The following is a 19,485-nucleotide window of genomic DNA, read 5'->3' on the forward strand; positions in this document are numbered from 1 at the left end:
ATCTATTCCAACCACTACCCTAACCTCCTTTTTGTAACAAAAGTTTATCATTGTTTTAAGTCAATGCTGAATTGATGTTTGAGTTCAGTGCACATTAAGGAGAGCAAATTCATCACTTTGCCACTCTGTAAATAGTATGCATCACAAATTGGATGTATGGCATTTTAGATACTGAAGCAGTTATTAATTTGTATGTACAATAATAAAGAGCTAGATAAATGAAAGAAACTATTCAACTGTAAAACATTATTTTAAACTGTATAAATTGGATTCAAGTGGAAGCTATCAACTAAGAAATGAATATATCAAATATTAGAATGCTTCATTAAATCTCTATTGCTGAGTAGGATTGTAATTTGTTTTTATTGAAAAATTTTGTGCCCCAAAGGTATTATTTTAAGCATTCCATTTTAGAATATGCAAGCTTGTAGGAACTAAATAAATGCTAGTTTTCCAAGATGTACATGATGCTCAAAGGAATCATTCTGATTGTTTAATTTTAGCTCATTGCAAATCTTTATTTCATACATTAAGAATTTCTTAATTCTTTTTAGATACAGGATGGTGACTCATTACAATCTGACATTTATAATTCTCTAATTTTACTTCTAGTCAAAAAGACATTTTTTTAAAACCAGAATAAGCTTCTACTTTCATATATCTGTATACATTCTATTTGTGCAACTAAAGTCAGGAAACATAGTCATATGCCATTACAAGACCATTAGAAATCAAAATCTGCCCCTGTTTAACCAGCCATCCTCACAAATTGCATAAAAATAGTTCTGTCAATGGATCCCAAACATAGAAAATTAACTGCTTCTCTTTCCAGGTTTTGCCTTATTCACTGAGTGTTTCCAGAACTTTCTGTTTTTATTTCGGATTTCCAGTATTAGAAATTCTTTTATTTTTCTCCATACATTAGCTTATTTGCTGTGGGGTTTAAGGACACATAGTAGCATAAACACACAGATCCTGGGTTTGATCTTGACATTTACACATCTTCCCTTAACTGTGTTTGGTTTCTTTTTTTCTGCCTCAAATTCCAAAGGTGTGCAGATTAGCAGGTTAATTGGCCACTGTAAATTGCTCTTTTGTACAGATGAGTGTGGAATTGTGGGTGGAGGAGGGGGCGATGGGAAATGGGAAGAAAGTTGATAGTCTGTACAGACGCAAGGGCTAATCTTAAATTGGACAATTCTAAGACTCTGGCCACAAAAAGCAAGAAAGATTTTTTTTGACATTTATACAACTTACTCATTTATTTTACTTGAATTTTATAATCACAGAGTCAACAGAAACATTGTGGGTGTTGAGGATCAGTCCAGTGGGTCAAAGAATGAAAGGGAAGTAAGGAATTTACCTGATCAGGGCCCAGGTCAATTACTGCACTGAAATCAAAACTTTGAAGATCAAGTTAACCTGTAAGTGCCCAGCTATATGAATTTTTGGGACAATTTTGCTCAAATATCCCCAGATGGAGTAGAGTAATACAAAAAGGACAAGAAATGGCCATTCTCTCATTTTGAATTTAAGAAAAAAAAATTTCAATCATAAAACATTGAAAAAAAAGGCAGAAGATTAAATTTATAGACAGCTAGTTATTCCTGATGCAGACTAAATCTAGAGTTTAGAAACTAAAATACATTGAAATAATAAAGAATAATAAATACAATAAATAATTCAAGAAAAAATAACTGTTTTTTTTTAAACTTTATTTAAAATTTTATGACATAAATAAAATAAAAATTACATTTAAAGAAATAATAAAAAATAAGATAATAAAAATTAGAATACTACATCATTAAACTACACAAATTAACCCCCCCAATAATTATAACACATTAATCATCTAATTTAAAATTAATCCAACCTTCCCCCCCAAAATAAAGAGTGAAGAATTAATTAACAATGTTGTAAATAAAATAGAAAAAACCCCACTTACAAAAAAAGAATAAAACTTAACAACAAAAAAAATATCAATACTAAAATAATACCCTTAAACATATATTTAAATCAAACATGATTCATGTATTTAACAAATGAAATCCACTTTAAAACTAAATTCAAATATTAAAATCATATATCAACCACATATCTGTTATATAAAAAATCATAATTAATAATACATAAATACAGAATTTCCATTAATACCAAGTTTCCTTTATAATTCATTGAGAGAACAAAAACATCCCTTAGAAAAACAATCAGATATACTTTTTATTCCCTTCCCCTCCCCTTATATAAAAAAAAGAAAAAAAAGTTCAAACTCTTATAAAATTCTCCATATTCTTCATTTATAAATTCAAAATTCTCTATCAAAATTAACTTAATTTTATTAAACTCTTCTCCCTCAATGTATTTGTACTTAATTTTTTTTCTTCTTCTTATCACCTTTCCCCTCATCTTCCTCTTCATCTAATTCAACATCCTCAATTTTTGACTTATTATCTTCTGTGACATCATCCTCTTAAAAAAGAAAGAAAAAAAGAGAAAAAAAACCCCAAAAAAAGAGAAACAAAAGGAGAGAAAAAAACCTCCTAATTCCCTCTCAATTACAATCAAAACAAAAAGAGTTAAAAAAAATTATTTATTTAAAAAAATATAATAAAAAAAACCTTCACTTCTTAACCCAAAAATTAAAAAGAAAAAAAAACAGGTCGGAGGTCACAACTACCTCCTCCTGTTTAAACCGCCCAAAGCGGTAACTCCCCCAAAATATTGGGTGTGAGATAACTCACAGGTAGCTGATGACTTCTGGAAACTAGTGCCCACCCAGTTCCCTCTCCCAACTCCCATTTCATTAAACTATCATCATTACTTAAACTATTTAAACTCTTTTCAAAAAAAAGATAAAAGATTAATTTTTTTAAATCAACGTTACCACTTTGATCGCCATTGCTTCCATTTCTTTTAAAAATCTAGATACCACCTTTGGAGACCTTGAAGGACTACATCGTTCCTGAAACTGCATGATTGGTAGAGACTGAGCAAAGTCCATAACCTCTTTAGGATTGTCAAAGAATTTTGGCTAATTTCCATCCTAAAAAATCTTCAGTACCGCAGAATACCTGAATGTTGCCCTATGTCTTTTTTTCCACAACCGTTCTTTCACAGAATTAAATTCGTGTCGTAATAGCATAGTATTAAATCTCCATCTTGAAGCTTTCTGAACATCTTGTGAACTCAAATATTCTAATAATAATAATGAATGATCCGAAACCAATCTAGCCTTATACTCCACAGATGTAACCCTATCCTGCAAATGTGCTGATATTAAAAAATAATCAATTCTAGAAAAAGAATTATGTCGCGAGGAATAAAAAGAAAAATCTTTCTCTGTAGGATTAACTCTTCGCCAAATATCAATTAAATTCAAATCTGCCATCATATTAATCACTTGGATTGCCATCTTAGACTTCTTAATTACTCTTGAGTACTTATCCAATAAAGGCTCCAACACCACATTCAAATCTCCCCTAACATCACATTAGAGTTCGATTGTCCAAGTAATAAAGACATATCCACAACAAAAGCTGTATCCTCAACATTAGGAACATAAACATCAAGCAAAGTCCATGCCACATTAAAGATTGTACAATTTAATTTTAATAATCTTCCACCATTTTTCTCTTCACTCTGTAACTAAAATGGTAGATTCTTATGTACAAAAATTGCCACACCTTTTGCCTTAGAATTAAACAAAGAATGAAAAACGTGCCCAATCCATTCACGTTTGAGTTTCAAATGTTCCTTATCTATTAAATGAGTTTCCTTTGCCATTGCTACCTCCGTTTCTTCCAGAAATCAAATTCCCTTCTCTGTCCTCTTTGGAGACCGTGGAGGACTACGTCGTTCCTGGAATTGTGTAATTGGTAAAGACTGAGCAAAATCCATAGCTTCTTTAGGATTATCAAAGAACTTTGGTTGATATCCATCCTGAAAAATCTTCAGTACCGCAGGGTATCTAAATGTTGCCTTATATCCTTTTTTCCACAATAATTCTTTCACAGAATTAAATTCACATCGTTGAAACATAATTTCCTGACTCAAATCCAGATAGAAGAAAACACGATTACTCTGAACCATCAAAGGAGATTTGTTTTGCTGTGCATTTCTAATAGCCATACGTAAAATAGTCTCTCTATCACAGTAATTTAAACAGCGAACCAGAACAGGTCTTGGATTCTGTCCTGAAAAAGGTCTCCTTCTCAATGCTCTATGAGCCCGTTCCAATATTAAACCTTCAGAAAACTTATCTTGTCCCAACACTTGTGGAATCCATTCAATGAAAAATTTTCTTGGATCTGGCCCTTCTATGCCTTCTGGCAAGCCGACAATTTTCACATTATTCCGTCTGGATTGGTTCTCCAAATAATCAACCTTTTTTGCTAAATTTTTATTCTGAATCTGTAATGTTTCAATTGTTTTATTCACATCTTGCAATTGATCTTGTACATCAGATAATCCTTGATCACACATCTCAAGTCTTTCAATAGTTTCAACTTTAAAAGCTCCATAATCAGCCATCTGTTGAGTATTGACATCCACCAATGCATTAATCTTAGAAGTAAGATTATTCATAGAATCACCTAAATGCATCATTGAAGAAAATATCTTATGTTCAAGACTCTTGAAAAGTATATCAACATCAGTAGATCCAGACATGGTGGGATTCTGCTGTTCTTGTGGAATCAGAGGACCTTCTATCCCTTCTTTTAATTTAGTAGCTTTTCTTGCAGTTTGACTCCGTGTAAGAGCCCCTGCCACAGACCCCCCAGAGGTATCAGAAGGCTGATGATCAGGGTTATCTTTGATCCAAACCTCCTTTAAAAGCTTCGTTACGTCAGTATCTGGAAGAGCTGTTATAACTGGTGGTATAGCAGTCAAATAACAACTCTTTAACTCTCCAACTGGTGGCGCCCCAGCTAATTCAGCAGTCAAAGTCTCAGTAGACGTTGTTTGAAATACTGGCATCCGGCCAGCCCTTTGTTCTAAAGGCAGCTGAAAACGACCTTCAGAAAGACTTACGGAATCAGAAGGGAGCTCCAAGGCTGAATTCTTCGCTTGTTTTCCTGGATCCATTTCAGGCTGAGTCATGGCTTTTTGTAAACAAGCAGGCTCAGATAATTTCGGAAAATATAATTTCTTAACAATCTGTTGATGTTTTCTTTTACTTTTTTTTTAAACAAATGTACCATTAGGTATTAATTCAACATCTCATACTATTTATAAACTTTAAAAAAAAGTTTTAACGGGTACTTAAAGACAAAACAATAAGTTAGAGTCAGGAGAGGACTGGAAGGCACGTCTGTTCCTTACGCCATCTTGCCACGCCCCCCAAGAAAAAAATAACTTTGTTCATGAGAGAGTGGTGAGAATATGGAACCCTCTTCTAGCTGGAGTGGTTGAGGCAATTAGTTCAGATACAGGCAGATCTTCTCACAGGCAGATCATAAGCGAGGCTTTTTGACACTATCAAAAGGAGTCACTATTTCAGAGGATCTTTCCTGGACCCAACACATGATGGCATTGTGAAAAAAGCATATCAGTGCCTCTGCTTCCTCGGGAGTTTGCAGAGGTTTGATACAACACCATATACCCTGGCAAATTTCTACAGATGTGTGGTGGAACGTGTGCTGACCAGCTGCATCATTGTCTGGTATGGGGACATCAATACCCCTGTACATAAAGCCCTCCAAAAGGTAGTGGACACACTCCAGGACATCATAGGCAAAACACTCCGCACTATAAAGATCAACTTCAGGGAATGCTGCCATCAGAGAGCAGCAGCAGTCAAGGATTCACACCACCCAGCACATGCTCTGTTCTCACTGCTGCCATCAGGAAAGAGGTGTATGTGCCACAAGACTCGCACCACCAGGTTCAGGAACAGCTGGTACCCCTCCACCATTAGACTCCTCAACAACAAACTCAATCAGGGACTCATTTAAGGACTCTTACTTGTGCACTTTATTGAATTTTTTAATTCTCTCAATATTACACAGTCACAGTTTGTTTACAGTTGTTATCTGTTTACAGTTCTTTATTTATTTACATGTATATGCTGCATACAGTTTTTTCTGTCACGTCTGTGACATGTATGTACTCTGACAATAAATCTGAAATATTTGTAATTATAAGGCAAGAAGATCAAACAAAAGAACATAATTAATTTAGCAAAGAAGTCAAAAGCCAAGGACCATAGTTGTGAAGTTATTCGTAGAATTTTGTGTGTAAATACTGTGTGTGTCTATATGTGCATGTATATATGGTCAAGAATCTCAAGTTCCTGGTTGTCAACATCTCTGAGGATCTGTCCTGGAGCCTCTACGTTGATGCAATCACAAAGAAGGCTTGCTAGTAGCTATACTTTATAAGGTATTTGAGGAGACTCGGTATGTCACTGAAGACTCTCATAAACTTCTACAGATGTAGTGTGGAGAGCCTTATTGCTGGTTGCATCACTGCCTGGTTATGGACGTGCCAATTCTCAGGACAAGAATAAACTCCAGAGGGTTGTTAACTTGACCTACAACATCACAGGCACCAGACTTCATTCCATCAAGGACATCTACATGAGGAGGTGTCTTAAAAAAAGCAGCCCCTATCCTCAAAGATGCCCTCTTCACTTTGCTACCATTTGGAAAAAAGTACAGGAGCCTAAAAACGAGCTCTCAACTGCAGGATAGCTTCTTCTCCATTGCCATCAGATTCCTGAATTATCAATGAACTAATGACAATGCCTTAATTTTCATGAACTACAATTTTTTTTAATTTCTAGTCATTTTGTAAGATGGTTATAATATGAATGTTTGCACTGTGACGCTGCCACAAAATACTGAATTTCATGACTTGTTCATGACAATAAATCCTGATTCTGATGCTGGAAGGTTAGATCGCATGGGATCCAGAACGAGCTGGCTAATTGGATGCAGAATTGGCCTGGTAGTAGGGTAGTAGAGGTTTGCTACTCAGAGGTACACTGAAGAGACCAGTCTTTGCCATCTATATTTATGACTTGGGCATCAAAATGGTGAGTAATTTGGACAAGTTTGAAGTGTTTTACTTTAGTCGGTTAAATCAGGGTAGGTGAATAGTTGGGCCCTGTGAGTGTTTTTTTTTTTGAAAATTTTATTTAATAATCAAAATAATTCATACAATAAAAATACAAACAAAGACATAGCATTTTAACCCTTTAAAACCCCCCTCCCAGCCCCCCTCTAACCTACCCCAAAAAGAAAGAAAAACATTAAAAAAAAGAAGAGGAGATCAAATAAAATAAAATAATTATTTGCCATGGTTTGGGGCATCACCACCAATGCATGGGAAAAAAATAATAATTAAATCACATATATTCCATACAAGGGCTCAGGGTTTTAACAAAAAAAGAAAAATTATTATGTAAAGTATATGTTATCTTTTCCAACGGAATACAAGATCTCATTTCCAAATGCCATAGTTGAATACTCAAATTAGTCTAATTTTTCCAAGTAATTGCCAAGTAATTCCAGCCACAGCTAAAGTTAATTTCAGAAAAGCAATTTGAAATTTATTTAATTTTAACTCCAAACTCAATTTCTTAATATAACCCAATAAAAGTACCAAAGGGTCAAGTGAAATTTTAAATTTGAAATCAGTTTCTAAAAGTTCCTTAATTCTACTCCAAAAGGGTTTCACCGTCTCGCATAACCAAGTAGCATGTAAAAAAGAACCAACTTCCTTATAACATCTGAAACATATATTTCCTTAATTTCTCCAGAGTTAAGTACAACTGATGAAGAAAATTATAATGAATCAATCTATACCTTACATTTACAATTTTAGTCATAATCTCCTCACATAAAGACATCCAATCATCTTGAAAAATAGATATAGACAAATCTTTTTCCCATTTTAATTTAGATTTATAAACATCCGGCTTAAGCATTTTATTCTGCAATAAAGCATACATATCAGATATAAATCCTTTCTTACCTCCATCAGTAAGCAGACATTCAAATTTAGACCACTTAGGTAGCCAGCACCGAAAGTGAAGATTTGGCATGCTTGCCTTCATTGGTCAAGGCATTGAGTATACAAGCAGTGACGCCATGATTCAATTGTCCAGGTCTATTTATTTTGTGCAAAATTCTGGTCACCCACCTATAGAAAAGATATAATTAAGCTGGAAAAGTTGCAGAAAAGTCATGAGAATGTTTATAAAATAATGAGACATGAAACAATGCCTTTTCCCCCAGAGTAGGTGAATCAAAAACTAAAAGGCATAGATTAAAGGTGAGAGGAGAAAGATTTAAAAGGAGCCTGAGGGATTCTTTCTTCACACAGAGGGTGGTGGGTACATGGAACAAGTTGCCATAGGAAGTAGTAGAAAGGGGACAATTCAAAAGCATTTAGACAAGTACATGATTAAGAAAAGTTTAGAGAAATATGGGCTGAACGCAGCCAACTCAGACTGACTTAGTTGGCATTGAAGAGTTGGGCTGAAGGGTCTGTTTTCATGCTGCAGAACTCAATGGTTTTATAAAAGCTAGCAAAGTTTCCTTTTATTTCCTCATGAAATTAGGGCATGACTAGAGGACCAGCATTTATTGGAAACAGGTAACCCCCAACTTACAACAGTAAGGATTGATTGTAACTCGGGTTTGGTCATATCAGATTCACCCCACCGCACATGCCCAATGTTATGCAACAAATGGGGATCTCGAGCTGCTGCTGGGAAAGGGGACCTCAGGCTGCCTCAGGGAACGGTAACTTCAGGCTGCCAAAAGAAAACAGGACGTTGGACTGCTTCGGGGAATGGGGAATGTGGACCTTGGGCTGCCGCCAAGAGCGGGGACCACTGAATACAGTACTCTTAATAAAAAAATGTACTTGTACAGTAGTTTTAATAAAGATATTTTTTAAATGTGGTTGGACGTGCGGGTGGACTTAATTCATGTAGGTCAGAAGTCAAGGACTACCGGTATTCTATTGTTTATAAGAAGGTGGTGATATGTTGAATTATTTAATTGTTTCAATTCTTCTGGTGAAAATAATCCAAAATTATTGTTGAGTGAATATTTCTTGGATTGAAACTTGCTGACAATTTAGAAGCAGCAAAGCACTTGAAATTGGAATGGTGTGTGATTGCTGAAGAACTTGCAGCTGAAGGTGTTTTAATGCACTTGATGCCCTTTGTTGTGAATGTATGCCTATGTGCTTATGACATCATCACATATATATATTGTGTGCTGCGGGGAACAATTTTAGATTAGTAATAAAGAATGAATGAGACACCCTGTTGAGTGTGTGAGTGTATTTCTAAGCCTAGAATACACAACAGATTGATGACGAGGATTGTAATGAACTTCTACACACAAAGGATTGGAGAGAAGATTTTAAAGTGAAATACAATGAACAAAAACCAGTGAGTCACAGGCTCATGCAGAGAGAACAAAGAAAAGATTCAAGATGGTGGAGGGACAGTTTAAAAAATTTGAGAACTCAGAATAAAACTGGTATAACTATGTCAAAAGATTTGATCAACAGTCTTGCCCATAATATTACTGATACACCAGTTTTGAGCAAAAAAAGGGCACTGTTTCCGAGCCATGTGTGAAGCAAGACATTTAAACTGATGAAATCTCTGTTGGCACCTCAAAGACCAAGTATGTAAACTTATGCAGAGTAGGAGAATGTCTATGTCCAAAGCCATTGGTTAGCACAGACCCAACTTTTATTTCAGAAAACAGAATTCAGATGAATCCGTAAGTGAATATTTGGCTGAAACCTGTGAGTTTGGTGCATTCTTAAACGAAGCATTCAGAGATAGGTTAGTTATGGGTTTAGTTGACCACAGTGCCCAACAGCGATTGCTAAGTACAATAAATCTGTATATGACACAGCCTTGGGTTTCGAGATGCCAATAAAAGCTTGGAAATTATACTAGGTAAACCATAGGTAATGGGAAAATTGACCTGACGAGAATCCTTCTGCTGCAGAGAAAGCAACCACAGTCTGGATCATTGTTATTTCAGAAAAGCTAGATGTCATCTATGTGATAAGGAGGGACACATCAGACCCAAATGTCCAAGAAAGAAAGAGTGTCAATAAAGGGAAAAAGGACAAAAAGCAAAGATCCAGATATGAAAAACAGTCCCTTCAAAGTAAAAACCATGGAGAAGAAGGATGAAAGCCCTAGCAATTAACCTAATGACTTGGGAAGATAAGGCACTGGAAGTAATGTATATTCGTGGATTAATGGATAAGAAATCAGAAAACTATGTCCATGTGAAAATCAACAACAAACGTCTTCAAATGGAGTTGGACATGGGAGAAACAGTGTCATTAATGGCAATAAAGTTAAAAACATGACTGTTAACTCATCTTACCATGAAAGAGTCTGACATGGTGCTCAAAACAGTCACAGGGTTTGTGAAATGGAAAATAAATATTGAATATAAAGGACAGACACCAAAAAGATTATCCCTCTACATCATTGACACCAAGGGGCCACCGATGTTTGGAAGAAACTGGTTGTCGCACATCCAAATAGATTGGATGGAAATTGGATCCGTAATGAGTGCATGTTCAGAGGGTGAGGCCAAGCCAAAACTGGACCAAGTACTTAAGAGATATCGGATGATTTTTGGAAAAGACCTTGGGAAAATCCAAGGAGTCTAAGTGAAATTACACTTGAAATCTAGTGGTGAATTAAAGTTCTATAAGCCCAGGACAACACCATTTGTAATAAAAGGAAAGATTGAATCAGAACTGTGATGTTTCTTCTATTACAATAAAGAAACTTGGATTCTTTGTAAAACAACTAGATTTATTAACTAAGCAAACAGCACTAAGGACAGATCATACACATGCAGACTTCATGGGAAGGCATCCATCTTGAATCTATTAAAGAAGCAACAACATTTGCAATATGCTACATTCCCCAGATGCTACATACTCCATCTCCGACTCCTCCTGGTGTTAGCTCTTTATCACTATGCCCTTTCCTTGAGATGTTTAATCAAACATGACACATTAATATAGCATTCTTTCAATTTAAAGTTCAACACCAACATAACCTGAACATCAGCAGCTCAAACCTTTTAAGTGTGCAGTTCTTCAAACAAGTCTCACAGCTGGAAATCATCCTATCAATGTCAGCATTTATCCCTGGCCAATAAACAGCAGTTCTGGCCCTCTTGCATTTTTCATTTCCAAGGTGCCCCTCGTGCACTCTTTTCAGCATCTCTTGTCTTCATGATTAAGGAATGACAATTCTGCTCTGTCTAAGTAGAAGCCTATTGTCAACACTCAGCTCAGCTCTGATGTAGTATGACTGACATTCACCTCTAAGCCATTCTTCAATCAGATTCTTGATGACTTTCTGTAGACCTGTGTCCTTTTCTGCTTCAGCGGCAATCTTCTTGGATTTCATGTCAGATACAGGAAGAGATTCAGTGATCAGGTTCACCTGGAGATTCACATCTGTCTCTGTGGAACTCTCATTGTGTGCTTCACTCTGCATTGTTGCCCTGGATAATGCATCAGCTAAAACAATGAGTTTTCCTGGTGTGTACACCAATTCAGAGTCATAATGTTGTAGCTTCATCATCAGTCTTTAGATTCTCAGCGACATTTCACTAAGATTTTTATTATTGGTATTAATGGCTTTTGGTCTGTCTCTGCCATGAATGTTGGTCGACCATGCATATAACTGTGGAATTTCTCACGTTCATAGACCAGACCTAGACACTCTTTCTCGATCTATGCATATCGACATTCAGATGTTATCATCGTCCTTGCTGCGTATGCTACTTGGTAGTTAAATGCAGGCCTATTTACCTCCCATGGAAGCTTACTATTGCTATAGTTATAGCTGCTTATATCCCACCAGATGCTAATGTGAACAGAGCTTTGGGTTTCATTCTCAATTCTATTAACTTACAACAGATTACACACACAAAAGCAGCTTACATCATTGCCGGATTCAAAGGCAGTCACCCAAATTTCGAATAGCATGTCACTTGTGTGACTAGGGGGATAGGAGTCTTGATAAAGTCTATTCAAATATCAAGAAAGGTTTCAGGTCAATTTCCATGCCACATTTAGGCTGGTCGGATCACCTTTACATACTTTTAATTCCAGTATACATTCCCCTTAGCAGAATGGCTACACCCACTGTAAAAATCATTAAGACAAGGCCGGAAGGTGCTTCTTTGCAGTTGCAGGATTGCTTTGAATGGAAAAACTGGGACATCTTTGAAAGTCAGGATTTGTAGGAGTATGTACTTGGATATATAAAGAACTGTGTTAACACTGTCACTGTCAACAAATGGATTAGGATTTATCACAATCAGAAGCCCTGGATGACCAGCGAGGTTAAAATTCTTCTCAGGTACCATAATATCACTTTTAGGTCAGATGACAGTGTATTGCATAGTGTGGCTAAAGCCAACTTGAGCAGAGGTATCAGGGATGCTAAAGTGGCCTAAAGGAGGATTGAAGACTACTTCAATGATAATGAACCATAGCAAATGTGGCAAGGCATCCAGCACTTCACCAATTATAAAAACAACAACAGCATGACTGTTGATGGTGATTTTAGGCTGGCCATTTTTTTTTGGATGATTTGAGGTGGATGTGGAAGAGATGGCTGCAACACACTCACTGGCCTATAACGGTCTGTCCTCACTGTGCAAGTACATGAGGTGAGATGGGTACTTAGAATGATAAACCCAAGGAAAGCTGCCTGCCCCGATAGCGTATCAGGTAGGGTGCTGAAGGAGTGTACGAACCATCTCTCTGAGATCTTCATGAAGATTTTTAATAGGTCCCTGTCAAAATCTATCATTCCACCTTGCTTAAAGGCTGCTACAATCATTCCACTGCCTAAGAAGACTATCAAAGGCCTCAACAACTATCGTCCTGTTGCTTTAACACCAGTTATTATGAAGTGCTTCGAGAGGCTGGTTGTGCAGCACATTAAAGCCAGTCTCCCATCCACCTTCGATCCATGCCAGTTTGCTTACAGGAGTAATAGGTTTACTGTGGATGCTATTGCCACTGTTCTTCACTTAGGATTGACCCACTTAGAACAACAGGGGTACTATGTGAGGTTGATTTTTATAGACTTTAGTTCTGCTTTTAATACTGTTATTCCAGGCAGACTGGTTGGTAAACTCACTGACTTAGGATTTTCCAGATCGATTTGTCTATGGGCTTTTTAACAAACTGTTCCCAGACTGTAAAAATATTCATTATTCCCCTACTCTCACACTTAGCACTGGTTCCCCGCAGGGTTGAGCCCAATGTTGTATTCTTTTTATACCTATGACTATGTCTCCAAGTATTCTAATACCATCATAACATTTGCGGATAAGACTGCGATTGGGCTCATTTCAAGGGGTGACGAGTCAGCCTATAGGGACGAAGCCCACAGACTCAGTGTAGGGCTCAGAAAATAATCTGGTATTGAATTCCTTGAAGATGAAAGACCTAGTAATGGATTTCAGAAGGAACAATATGGCCCCAGCTCCATCGTATATTAATGGGGACTGTGTGGAAAGGGTTGTGACTTTTTAAGTTTCTGGGAACGTATTTGGCCGAGGATCTTTCTTGGAGCATTAATACCTCTGCGATAGTCAAGAAGGAACATCAATGCATTTATTTCCTGAAAATTCTTAGGAAAATCGATCTACAGGAAAAGTATCGATGTCCTTGCTTCACTGCTCTATTGAAAGCATGATTTATTGCATTCCCATATGGTTTGCCAGCTGTACAACAGCAGATAAGAGGGATACTCAGAGGGTTATCAATATGGCCCAGAAGATCATTAGGTATTCCTTGTCCCCTTTGGCAGATTTATTTCGATCTTATTATATTGGGAAGGAAGTTAATATTTTTAAGGATTCTACTCACCTGGGCTATCATGTTTGACCGTTCGCCCTTGTGTAGATGATATAGGTCCATTAAATCATAGAGAAACAGACTCAAGAACATTTTCCATCCCAGAGCTATTTGAGAATTAAATTCCATCAATTAGTGTATTTGTACAGGTACACGATCCTTTATCTGGACATCTAAAATCCAGAAAGCTCCAAAATCCGGCAAGTGGGGACCGGCAGTTGGCAGAGGCGGTCAAGGGACCGGCAGTTGAGGGAGACTGCCGGGCAGCCAAGGGACCGGCGGTTGAGGGATGCGGCCAAGGGACCGCGGTTGGGGGAGATGGCCAGGTGACTGGAAGGGGGTGAGGTGGATATGGCAGCACAATTCAGGTGGGCTTTCCGAAATCCGGAAAAATCCGAAATTCAGAACACACTGTCCCCCAAGGGTTCTGGATAAAGGATTGTGTACCTGTATATTGTATTGTTTTAATCCTGCTTTTTCTTCTTTCTTAGTTTTACTGTTTTATATGCTCTTATATATTGCATTTGTGAGTACTGCAGTTGCATTTTTAAATTTTGTTGTATTTTTCTTATGCAATGACAATAAAGTACTTACTTACTTACTTCTCCTATTGCCTGAAGTAGTATTCCATCTTTTGAAGCGTCTGTGGATATTTTCAACTTTCTGGATGCGTCAAAGAATGTCAAAAGTACTAGTTCTGTAATGGCCTTCAGTCTTCCTCATGGTTGTCTGTCCAGTTGAATTTACATTAGTATGAATTTACCAATGAAATTGATCATTCCCAAGATTGTCAATAAGCCTTTTTTGTCAGTGGGTCTGGGCATCTCTAAAATTGCTTTCACCTTCCTCTCGCCTGGCTCTACACCTGCCTTTGAAAGATTATCTCCCAGAAAGGTGATTACGAACTAACAACCCTTTTAATTTTTTTTGGGGCTAAAGGGACTTTGTTAGCACTAACATATGAAAAGCAATGGAAAATTCTCCAATGGTAAATTCAAATTAATAGTTTTTATTAAATTATCAGCAATATATCATATCTCTAAATTTAACCCCACTATGTCCAAATATAAATGTATGTGTGTGTATAATTAAAGTCCCACTCTGAAAAGTCGATCATTAAAAGTTCAGTATCATTTTAATCTTGCTTGAAGGTCTTAAATTCTCATTTCAGAAATAATTATAAAATGCTTTTAAACATCACATCATCAGACCTCTTTACTTACAATTTGGCTATTTTCTTCCACGATGAATTCACAAACCCAGCCAAGGGTTGAACAAATGTCGTTACATGATTAAGTCATAAACAAGAGAAGGGTTAAATGAAGTGGCCACACAAAAATAGACCCAGTATAAATCTGTGACAGAAAAATGGACTTCCTTATTTCAAAACCTACTGATTCTGTGTTCCCCTTTTCCCAGGAGTAACACACAACAGCACCAGTTTTGGTTACTGTAACTCAACCCTGTCTTTCACAAGGTTTCAACCCCTGTGTCATAGAGTTTTGACTTCTATCAACTCCAAAATGAACTCTTCAAAAAAAACTTAAGATGTCTGAATTTGGTAATATATTTCTCCAAATCATGTGACCAATACATAATCACCGTGGTGAGTCCCAATTCTTGAAACCAATTGACCATCAGTTATATTCCTACCAAAATTCTGTTCATTTTTCGAAACCATTTCATGTCCATAACAACCTCTGACCTCATCTCTGTTCAAGAGGCTTAAGTCGCTTTAATTAAAAACAGATGGCTTCTTCAGCAGTTCGTGAATAATTAAGACCCACTTGAAACCCATTAGCTCTGTCTCGTTGGCTCCGAGAATTAACACTCTTCTCAGAAAATAATGGTTCTCTATAAATATGCTGTGACCTATGTGTGACCCTGTACCAACCCACAACTAACTTACTAAGAATACATTTACAATACTTTAACTCTACAATTTACTTTAAGAAGACATTTTTACATATGAGATATATAGTTTAACATTAAAGATGAACATAAATTCATTACACTTCACACCAAACTGACATTTTTCTGTTTAATTTTAATCCATACTTCTGGATGGGTTTTAGTACTTCGATGAGGCTTTCGTTGCATTGTTTTTGTGTGGATCCTCATAGGATTATGTCACCTATGTACACACATATCCCATTTATGCCTTCTGTGATGTGCTCCATTGTCCTGTGGAACACTATTGCAACTGAGGAAATTCCAAAAGACATCCTCGGACAGGAGTATTGGCCAAATGGTTTATTAAATGTTCAGTATTTTGTGCTATCATCATGCAGTTTTATTTACCAGAAGCCCTGGGATGCATCCAATTTAGTGAAACACTTTGCACCGGCCATCTCACTTGTAATTTCGTCCCTGGTTGGAATCTGAAAATATTGCAATCAAGTCTTTTGGGTCAATGCACATACAAAGTCACCATTCTTCTTTTTGACACACACACCATTGAATTCTCCCATTCTGTTAGCTCCTCCACTTTCTTTATGATGCCTAATGCCATCATTCAGTCGAGTTCCTGCTTGAGCTTTTCTTTTAGTGGCGTTGGAACCTGCCTAAGGGCATGCACTACTGGCTGTGCATCCTCATTTAACTGTATCTTATAGGTGAACGCTTCCACCAGCGTTGTCTCCGCTCCATCCTCAACATCCATTGGAGCGCTTTCATCCCTAATGTCGAAGTACTCGAGATGGCAGAGGTCGACAGCATCGAGTCCACGCTGCTGAAGATCCAGCTGCGCTGGATGGGTCACGTCTCCAGAATGGAGGACCATCGCGTTATATGGCGAGCTCTCCACTGGCCACCGTGACAGAGGTGCACCAAAGAAAAGGTACAAGGACTGCCTAAAGAAATCTCTTGGTGCCTGCCACATTGACCACCGTCAGTGGGCTGATATCGCCTCAAACCGTGCATCTTGGCGCCTCACAGTTTGGCGGGCAGCAACCTCCTTTGAAGAAGACCGCAGAGCCCACCTCACTGACAAAAGGCAAAGGAGGAAAAACCCAACACCCAACCCCAACCAACCAATTTTCCCCTGCAGCCGCTGCAACCGTGTCTGCCTGTCCCGCATCGGACTTGTCAGCCACAAACGAGCCTGCAGCTTACCCCCTCCATAAATCTCGTCCGTGAAGCCAAGCCAAAGAAGAAGAATAGGTGAATGGTAGAACTCCAAACCCTTTGAAGATGTTGGGAAATTGATCCAGTGTTTCCTCTACACTGTTTTGTGTATAGTCACTGTTAATGTGATGTATGGCTTTATCTTCTTTACCCTGATGTCATGCTCACAGATTAAATTGACCTTTGTCCCTGCGTCTAACTTGAAAAGAATATTTGTTCCATTTGTATGCAATGGCACAGTCCATTTATCCTGCTCGATACTGTTCACTTCCTGCACCACCATGCCCATGAAAAGTGTATCACTAAGAGCAGTTTCTTCTATAATGTGTACAGTGTCTTCTATAGTGTGTACTTCTGTTTAGTTTACCTTTGGAAAAACATTGCTCTGACCTTTACACTTGTTACACACTTTTCCATAAGCAGGGCATTGCTTTGGCACATGCTTACTGCCACATCATTTACAATTGAACGTCTCTCCATCTTTTTGTTGGTTCCTGCATCTTATTTTTTGTTTGTAAGTATATCTAAACACTATGGCTAAGACTATGTCTTCATTTTCACTGGCTTTTACACTATCACCAAACTTTCTGCATGCTGCAGAACTAGTTCACTGGTATAACATAACTTAACAGTTCCTGGCAAGGTAAGCTCTGTTTGTCACAGCAACCTTTCTCTCACTTTCTCATCAATAAACCCGAACACAACTTGATCACAGGTCAATGAATCTTGCAGCTGTCCAAAATTGCAAGTTCTTGCTTTTAGTTTTAAGTCTGTTTAAAAAAGTATCAAAATTGTCTCCCTGCAGCTGTGTGCGTGAGCAAAACATGTACTTCTCGAAGGTTTCACTTTACTTTGGTGAAATAGCTCTGGTCTTCTGCCTTGGCAAAAACAAATGTGTTGAAAACCTCTGGAGCTTGAGGTTCTGCCTCAGTAAGTAGCATTGTAATCTTCCATGTATCCACAATCACTTGCAGGTAAAGCATAAACCTTTGCTTAAACATCCTCCTCTTGTGGTCAATATTTCCAGTGTTAGGAGCTTTTAAACCCTCCATATTTTCTCTGCTGATATCGACTGTTACTCACTATGCTCAGTTTTTTTTTCTTTCACTCCTGTCCATAGCAGATCTTGGCTGTTGCTTCCACTCCTGGTATCATTTCTTCTATTTCAATAATGAAACTTGGGTTCTTTTTAAAACAACTAAATTTATTAACTAAGAAAACAGCACCAAGGACAGAACATAAACATGCAGACGTCATAGGAAGGCATTCGTCTTGAATCTACTAAAGATGCAACATTCCCCAGATGCTACATACTCTGACTCATCCTGGTGGTAGCACTCTATTATAATGGATAAATATTGGGAGGAATTTGGTAAGATTAGTGGGTTACATACATACACATATTTTAAAACAGATTTTATTTGAAAGACTGAAGAATTCATATTCAATAACATCGCAGGATCTCTGGAGAATGTGATGCACATTTCACAAGTAGGTGATAATTGAAATGATGTCATGAAATGAGTGGACTGGAGACACTATGGCTGTTGGAAGCTCTTTTCAAGACTTTTGACAGAGTGCACAGAAAGGTCACTTCTGGGTTTTGTTTATCCAAGACAACATCTTGACCAAGGAGAAGAACTCCTGTTGTTTGCTGAAGAAGGTGAGGGTTTTGGTAAGTGAGAGAGTTACATGGGCTTTCTGGCAGTTGGGGAGAGAGAGAGAGAGAGAGAGAGAGAGAGAGAGAGAGAGAGAGAGAGAAATTAACAAGCTCTCCCAGCCAGTGTGTGAGTGACACTGAAAAGAGACTGAACAGTCACGGCTGAAACAAACCAGGAAGAGCTGATTGGAAACAGAAAGTTCCAGAACAGTGGATGGCTAGAAGTGCTATCTGTCTGATGTTTCTCTTGGAATAAGTGGAACAGAAGGGAACTCTAGGTCAAGACAACTCAGAGCACCTATCTAACTTAGAAAGGGTCCTGCAAAAGCAAATGTCTATCTGTGCCAAGACAAGTGTGTATTTATTGTACCTTCTGTAACATATTTAGGCTTAACAATTTATAGGTGGCCTGAAGGAAAGAGGTTGCCATCTGGAAAACCCTGATGGGGGAAGTTTCATCAGCGAGACATTGAGGTGACTAATGGTGGTACCTCAGTTGTGGATATCCTGGAACAACAAATCTCTCTCTGCATACCCTACAAGAACCTTCCTGAGTGGTAAACATTTACCTTTTGAGCACCAAAGCCTGGTGAACTTTATACATGTTAAATTCTGTGCACAGTATAAGAATTGCCTGCGTGCAGAGAATTTGGAAGAAGGAAAAGTGATATTGAACTGTGAACCAAAGAACTTTTCTTAAATTTACACATCATACACAGGCGCTTAGAATTAGAAGGGGGTTAATTTAGGTTAGTTAAGTATAGTGACAAGTTAAAGTTTGATTCTGTTTTCATGTATAAAGTTGATTA

Source organism: Narcine bancroftii, chromosome 5 (genome assembly GCF_036971445.1).
Source record: "Narcine bancroftii isolate sNarBan1 chromosome 5, sNarBan1.hap1, whole genome shotgun sequence".
Taxonomy (NCBI): Eukaryota; Metazoa; Chordata; class Chondrichthyes; order Torpediniformes; family Narcinidae; genus Narcine; species Narcine bancroftii.